The 8,378-nt window shown below is 40.0% G+C and overlaps 1 long non-coding RNA gene across 1 annotated transcript; it reads left to right on the top strand.

The window, feature by feature from the left end:
• Positions 1-1,917: 1,917 nt before the first annotated feature.
• LOC121693079 lies at positions 1,918-5,497 on the top strand. The gene is made up of 4 exons (XR_006025404.1): positions 1,918-2,002; positions 2,165-2,215; positions 5,094-5,176; positions 5,424-5,497. It is a non-coding gene; the product is annotated as an uncharacterized LOC121693079 (long non-coding RNA).
• The last annotated feature ends 2,881 nt before the right edge of the window (positions 5,498-8,378 follow it).

Raw genomic sequence — 8,378 nt, 5'->3', positions numbered from 1 at the left:
ACCAGGAGATTGTGAATGACCACATCACTTCCTTCATGTCTGCTCTCTGCCTGATGTTTGGGAGTTACTATTGTTTCAACATTCACCCAGTGGAACTCCACTCAACACTTGAGTTTTTTCAAAAGTTCAGTAACAATATAAAACAATATATAAAACAATACATGATCATGTAGTTCATCCCTCTAAAGTAAAGTGAAGTAAATTAAAACACATATTTGTTTTGATGAACGTGTTTCTTCTCAATAAATCCTGAAAGAGGCACACAAGTTGAGTGGAAGAAAAACAACAAAGTGCTCCCAGTGAATCCCAGACTCCTGACATTATTGCAGACCATGAATGGAGATAGACTGTTGACATTGACCCTTAAAGGAAATAGAGCATTTCAACCCATAACAGTGTGGTATACAGTAGTATACTGCATGTTTGCAGTGTTTTCTTGTTTTTGTTTTTCTCTCATTAGAACCAGAGGTGGACAAACCAAATGTGTATTCCTTGTACCTTACAGTTATCTTCAAAATGTGTCACATTTTACACAACTTTTGTAAGGTTTTCACGATTTTGATTTTGTAATGAAAATACCTGTAAATATACTTAGTTCAGTAAGGAAGTAAATGTATTTCATTATGGTCCACCCACGGCTGAATCTACCAAATGGAATTTTATGTTGATTGAGTGAAAGTTCTTCAAAAGGTACAACACATGTTCAGCTTTACTGAGTTTACTGAGACATGTAAAGTTTAATGTATTAGTTACAGCAGTCCAGGTCATGTTATTTCATTGTCAATTCTGATCATCTATGAAAAGCATTCTTTAACAAATGTATCAAAAAGTCAAAAAAATTCATCAGCCTTTGGTTTTTATTTTATTGGTAAAACTATTTAAGAGGACTTGATGGTTCTAGGAATTTCTGGATAAGTTTATTACCATCCTCACCCTTAATTGGTACATCCCTGGAATTATCAAGGAATTGTCAGCAATGTTTAGACAACTTGGTTGGTGCAGTTTTCTCATATAGGTTGATCTCTCAAAATGAAGGACCAAACCTTGCTTAACAGAAATGAAAATAAAAGCCTTTATTTCCAGATATAAGACGATTGATTGGTTTGTCTCAACAAGGTACAGTGATTAATTGCCACAGAAATGTTGTAAAGATGTTGTCATTGAGCTGAGTACAGGTTATATCCAGTTTTAATGTCCAGTTTCATGGTATAGATTGAACTCTTCAGTACAACTGTTCAACAGAAATTCAGATAAAGCAGTAATTTCAATTGTAAAAAATCGGTGCTGTATTTACATCGGTGCTGTATTTCCAATATGAAAAGCAAGCATGTATTTTAAACTGTAGATGGTTTATTTTCATTACTACTTGGTTAGAACAACTATGGAACCAATGGCGAGTATGTAAAAGATATGCATTGTCTCTCTGTCTCTCTCTGATCTTTCATTTATATTGTAATGCTTGTCCACCAACATTACATCTTGCTCCTACTGCATCAGCCCTAATGTCTCATCAATCCCCTGTTAACCCCCTCTTCCAGATAAGACCATCTAGAACAGGACACAACACCCTGCTTACATCTGAAGGAGGACTACAGTAGGACACACAGGAGGCTTGTAGGCCCACTATGCTGGTACTGTAAGTCAATAGAATGCATTTTACATTTCTTAGTTGAGACAATACTGCTGTGTCAAGTCAACTACAGATTGCTATTCAAAGCTAAACTAGACATACTTAAGAACTGTCAGGTAGCAAATGAACATTTTTAATTGAAATGCTTGGTTGTATAAGTAAAGGAATGTAATGTAATGTAATATAATATGTAATAAGTTTGCTAATGTAGTTTTTTTTATCTAGTTTGTGTGCCATTCACCCCTACATTTTCTTTTGACCTGCCAAACAGCAGCACAAGTGAAGACGACTTAGGATTGAGTCCCCTCTCTGCGAGAAATTATCACTGGGTTCAAGGAAGACCCAGGCCCAAATAAAGCTGCTATGTCTAAGGTGTGCTGGAAAACTTTCGGTTTTGACTCTTCATTCATTCACATTGTATACAATTTAGCAGCCACATGTGGCAACATGTCAAAGATGATGCAAATCTAGTTCTTTTGTAAGTTATAACAATGTGATATATTGGTGAAAGTTAACATTGTCTCATCCTTGCAGGTCAGCCCCTTTTCCTCAGCTATTCAAGTTGGCAGTAATCTAATATTAAAGGTAAGATGTTGCTAATTTTGTTCGTGGTTAGTGCTCAAACTATGTTTTCTATGCTCGAGTTCATATGTAGACATACTACGGAGCCCTAGAGGGGTCATTGCAAGGTATTTTTTGGTATATATCCAGAAAGCGTGGGCTCATTTGACTAAATTGCGCTCACGATTTAGTAAAACGTGCACACGATTTAGTAAAACGTGCGCACAATTTAGTAAATTGTGCGCACGTTTTACTAAATTGTGCGCACGTTTTACTAAATAGTGCGCTCATTTTACTAAATTGTGCTCTCATTTTTGTAATTGTAATTTGTAATTGTTGTAAATTGAGCGCACAATTTAATAAAACATGCACACAATATAATTGAGAGCACAATTTAGTAAAACGAGAGCACTATTTAGTAAAACGTACGCACAATTTACTAAATCGTGTGCACGTTTTACTAAATCTTGCACACAATTTACTGAATTGAGAGCATAATTTAGTAAAACGTGTGCACGATTTAGTAAAATGAACGCACGTTCTCTCGATACACAAAAATATCTTGCAATGACACCTCCTGGGCTCCGTAGTAGACAGAGTTCATTAAAACGTTTTTTTCTGAAGATTGCACATTTGCTTACCTGAGCCACTCCCTCTCGCCGCCATCTTAGATTGTTAGGATAAGCAAATGTGCAGTCTTCAGAAACAAACGTGTTTATAAACTGTGTGCTCAAACAATGTTCTCCATTCTTGAGTTCATATGTTGAGACCCTGATAATACTTTGAACGAAGTTTCATGCAATGTTGAACCTTCTATAAACCAATCTATAATCACTTAGAAACCTTGAATTTCTAAGTGTTTATAGATTGACATTTTGCGAGTCTGTCTCACTTGCCCACAGTTCACCCATAGAAAGCAATACAGCTGAAAGTGAGTAGAATGCTACTACTGGAAGACGCGGGTTCGGACGTAATCGCCTCGTTGACCGAATGTTTGACTTGTGCCCATGCACACATAGGGCCTACCAGAGAATGTCTAATAAGGGGAGAACCGCCACTCTCAGGAAACTTCCGGTTTCTGAACTGGTTGTAGTTCCCGTTCTGGTTCCATGTGAGGGCGCTCACAAATAAGTGCAGAATGAATGGAGGTCTATGGAGCTGTACCCTCAAAATCCACTTTTCTCGGGATATATTTTTTTGTGTAGAAATTTGAATGTTGCAGTCGAAAGAGGGGGCAGAGAAAATACAAACTGCTGAGTATTATATTTTTTGAGTCACTGATTTGTTCTAAAAAGCCTTTCAAATGTCTCAATGTCGTCATTCATTAGCAGAAAGCTAGTGTGTTGTGGGCAACAACGACCCAACCTGTAAGAAATCGAAAGGATGTGACTACTCGTTCATTCAACTTTTGACCTATAATCCATATTGAGCTTGCAGAAACCACAATCAAATCTTCGATTTCTCAACGACAACCAGGTGAAAGAGACACATTTAGTAGGGGTGTGACTTTCGAAACCGACGTCTCGAATCAAGTGTCGAGGCTTCGAAGCACAAGCGTTTTGAAACACTGCTTCGAAACGTGGTTCAAAACAGCCATGTCATGTGACCGCTGCTTCGAAACATTGTTCAAAATCCCCATGTCATGTGACTGTTGGACCAAAGTTAGTGAACCTTCGGTACATTTCACCGGTGTCGGCAGGCGTGCCCGCGCATTCAATTAACAGTAGACTTTACTTAAGCAATAACCATGATGGTGTAGTGGTTAGTGAAGGCGTTTTTTGCAAGGTAGGCCTAGCCCAGGCTGCGCAAATGTGGTTCGATCCCCGTTTGATTTGTAAGGTATTGTTTCAGATCTGTTTATGTTTTCTTACTTCATCATTAACCACACAGTTTCAACTAAATGGTCAAAAATCGTTTTTATAAGAAGAAAGTGATTTAGAGAACACTAGCGGCAGCAATAAGAATCTCTTTATTGTCACTTCATGTGGTCTCCCATCCAGTAATTGACCAAGGGCATGACTGCTTAGCTTTTGACAAAGACTGAACACAGGTAACACAGCGAGCCACGAACTTTAAAGACTAGGTCTCCAATATGAAGCATTTGACAGATTTGTTTCACCTTAAACAGCTCTGAGGTGTCGGAATTGTTTCGAAGCTTCGGAACAATTGAGTACAATTGCTTCGAACGTTTCAGTGTTTCATAAAGCCTCGCTTTGCCCATCCCTAACACTTAGCCGTCTAGCTCCATAGACCCCCATTGTTTTTGCACTTATTCGTGATCGCCCATAGCGGAACTGCAACAGATTGCAGGTACAATGGAGTTAATAGGGAGTGATCCGTCTCCGTAAACGGGCTCTGGGGCCTACAATCGAAGTTCGCCGGGGTTACACTTTAAGTTGCCTTTCATGCATAAATTCTATCGAGTGGTGGATAAACTCAAATTTGAGAGGGGGTAAACTCGCTTTGGCTGCACTAGTATTGGTGGTGGGGTGTTATCGGACACTCTCTAAGTCCCTCCCCCTTATAGAGAAACGATACCTAATTTTCCTCCCTTTCATTTTCCCACACTCACTCCATCCACCAGATACAGAGATTTCACATAAGATTTATGACAAATAGCTCATTATCGCTTACAGTACATACAACACAGAACACATAGAATAGACGAAGAGTTGTAATTGACACCTTGAAGATTTCCGAGAAGAACTGTTTTGATTTATTTTGAACTTATCCTAGTGAGTTGGAAGTGTTCAGCTATAACTTTTTGTTAAAACGTGGACACTTAGCTAAATTGTTCACGACAGACACGTCAAATGAAAAGAATTACATTGTAAACTGTCATGATGTGTAACCGTCATGAAGTTTGCAAATCTCTAATGTTTCATCAATTCACTCCTGCCAGACCAAGCCAATGTCCCGCTCACCTCTGAAGAAGGGAAAGATACACATGAAGCCTGTTGGTTGGCTCGGCAGTAGCAGTCCATGGTGAGACTAATCAGCTTTGTGTTACGGGGTCCTTTTTTGTTACTATCTGTTATATTCTGCAGGTTCCACCCTAACAATGTGTCACTTTTAACTGATAAACTATGTACCTACTGAGCTGGCGGCAATTGCATGTGACGGTAAATTTATGAATTGCTTTATTCTACCAGTACTCATTGTAGATATGACTTAAAAGTGCCTTTGTTTTTTCTTCCTATGCCGATGTTCCTGATCCATGCAATGGCACCAGAAAGGGCTGAAGCAGCTGACCTTTCTCCTTCGGCACTCCTACAAGCCAGGGTAGATTCTTGATGTCCAGTACTGAGTTTTTGAATGTAGCAGGGCAAGGTTTTTGAGGACGGCACTAAGAGCCAATCACTGTAGCCAGACTACGCCACCCTGGGACTAGCACCCAGAGAATGAGTTTAGAGAACACACAATTGCACACAGGTTCGTATACACTAGACCAGGGGTTCCCAAACTTTTCCACGACAAGGCCCCCCAAATACCACTAGGTTCTGGCCAAGGACCCCCGTGATGTGTTATTAAACCCATCGAGAATACTACGGCAAATGTAAAATACTTAATCTAATCCTAATAATTATTTTAGCCACTTCGCGATGGAGCATACAGTGTGTAAAAATTTTATTTGGGGCTTTCTGCTATATGAGAGCTATCACTCTACTATTATTCCCAGTCATTATCATGGAAAATATAATGTTCAGATATGCGACACATTATTATAATGGCATTGTATAACAACCCTAATAATAATAAGTAAATGTATTTATTTTTTGCTTTTATTTTTCCTTCCAACTTGCTGAGGCCCCCCTGGCACCCCCTCGCAGCCCCCCAGGGGGCCCCGGCCCCCACTTTGAAAACCACTGCACTAGACAGAGACGTGAATTCCAGGGAAAACATGTCCAAGTGTATTGAACTGAAGCCGGGGAAAAGGAAGGGGGGATAGCTGCAAAAAGACAAGACTAATCCGAGTTAGGAAAGTACAAAAATATTTATTATGTTGTGTTGTTGCTCTTTTATTTTAAAATTGATCACAACTAACAGATTCCATAGGGGAGGCACGATGGAGTGGAATGAGCAAGGCAGGGGCTTACCTGGGGGAGCAGGATGAGCAAGGCAGGGGCTTACCTGGGGGAGGCAGACTACTGAGAATGTGCTCTAGAGCCCACACACATGCACACACACAGCAAGAGAGATCAAATCATAACACCGCAGACCACAGCAAACATTCTGATAATTCACACCAAAATGTGCATCTTTACTGCACCACCACTAGGTGACTGACTAGCCTCCCGCCAGCGCGAACCCTGCCTGCCAAATTAACAAAACAGTTAAAAGTTGTTGCCCCCCAGACTATGCAATAGACAGACACGGTATAACTAATATAATAAAGTAAAGTAAAACAAAAGGGTACAATGCAGGCAGTTGCCAAGTGCAAGCAAAGCTAAACAGAAACAAAACCAAGACAAGACAGCAGCACGACCTACACTGAGGGCAACGCGGATGGAAAAGCCGTGCTACCTGGAAGACAAACAATACATCAAACCTGATACCATTTCCCGAAACATCCATTTATTTTAAAGCTATACATACCCATATTCTTCTCTATGCCAATTTTCCCAATGACAGCAGATGAGGGTAGCATATCCATCCATCTACAGAGAAATGGAGTTTAGCTACCTGATAAACACGGGACGTCCCCCGGACCTCATGCCGACATTCACGACGTCCCCGATTGGTCCCGAACGTCATGTTCTCTAGCGGACGTTCTGGTGACCTTATTGACGTCCGGAGCAAGTTATCGTTTGGTTATTGCGTGACGTCGGTGCAGGACTTTCTGGGGACGTCACCGTCAGGTCCCTCGGATGACATTTGCATTTGGTCATTTCAAATACCTCCTAAGGACCCGACAATAACGTTATACCGGGGACATGGGGGGAAACGTTTGTTTATTCATGGCAGTGGAGTTGAGAGCGCTCTGGCTACCGCCTGCAGGACGGAGACATCACATCCATGCACGACTTCACGTTACACGTCTGAGGATGACTAAAGTATCTATCTATCTAGTCTCTAGCAGTAGCTGCATTAGCCTACCGTAGTCTAAGGCAACATATCATACAGTTTATGAAGTTGTGCGTCTATGAGCAAAGTAGAACCATATGTCTACTTTGCTCATATACGCACAACTTCATAAACTGGGAAAAGGGTTAACGTTAAACTCGAAATGTATGTGCTACATAATTACATAATGCTGAATTATGTAGCACATACATTTTGAGTTTAACGTTACAACGTATAACGTTACACACTAGGGAAGGGATTTTATCAAAATGTTAGCTGATGTGATGCTTGGTGTAACGTTAGCAAAGTCGCTGTTCTTAGCTTCTAGCTTAGCCTACAATGCGCTTTTCTTCAGATAACTGTCATTACGTGATGCATGTAACATGCTCTAAATAGGCAGTGGTTTATTGAACGTAGTCACGTACTTATTATCTGTTTTATTTTCAGAAACACACACATGGCCGAATTGGGACTGAACTGGCTTTTGGAGCTGAATAGCCTACAATGCAATAAAACTAGAGAAATGTTAAAAACAGACCACGTAGCATTTGTTTAGGGTTGTCTAGCAACATAAGTGACTACTTAATTTGTAAAGCAAAATGATCTAGCTCTACATTGCAGAAGAATTAAGGATACTGCTTCTTCATGACTTGTTTAAATGTCATTGTAATTTATTTGACGCATGCTCGCGTTTAAAACTGTCACGCATAGGGCTAGCTGTCCCCGATGTTACAGCAGCTCCTTGTGGAAACAGCAAAGAGTGCACATATCCGATGAAATTTCTAACGAGGAGCAGAAGCTCTCTGCCTCACCAGAGCCTTACTGTTTATTAATAAAACAATGATATAGAATAGAAACATCAGAATCTATTTATTTCATCTTAAAGTTGGCTATAAAGAGCATTCATAGCCTAGAGAAAACGATACATTTTTCTTTATCTGCAATGTTCCAGGAAGAAAGGCTTACATTTATGTCCCTGTTTGATCACAGCAGATCCAAGAAAACGAGTGGATATAACGTCAATGCATTCTAGTTATGTTTCATGTACTTTATTTCATGTTGAGTTTTGCTTCCCAGCATGCATTGCGATTCATGTAGTATTTTTGGCTATTATTAGTTTTTA

Source organism: Alosa sapidissima, chromosome 19 (genome assembly GCF_018492685.1).
Source record: "Alosa sapidissima isolate fAloSap1 chromosome 19, fAloSap1.pri, whole genome shotgun sequence".
Lineage (NCBI taxonomy): Eukaryota > Metazoa > Chordata > Actinopteri > Clupeiformes > Clupeidae > Alosa > Alosa sapidissima.
This window is presented reverse-complemented; position numbering and strand designations above follow the sequence as displayed.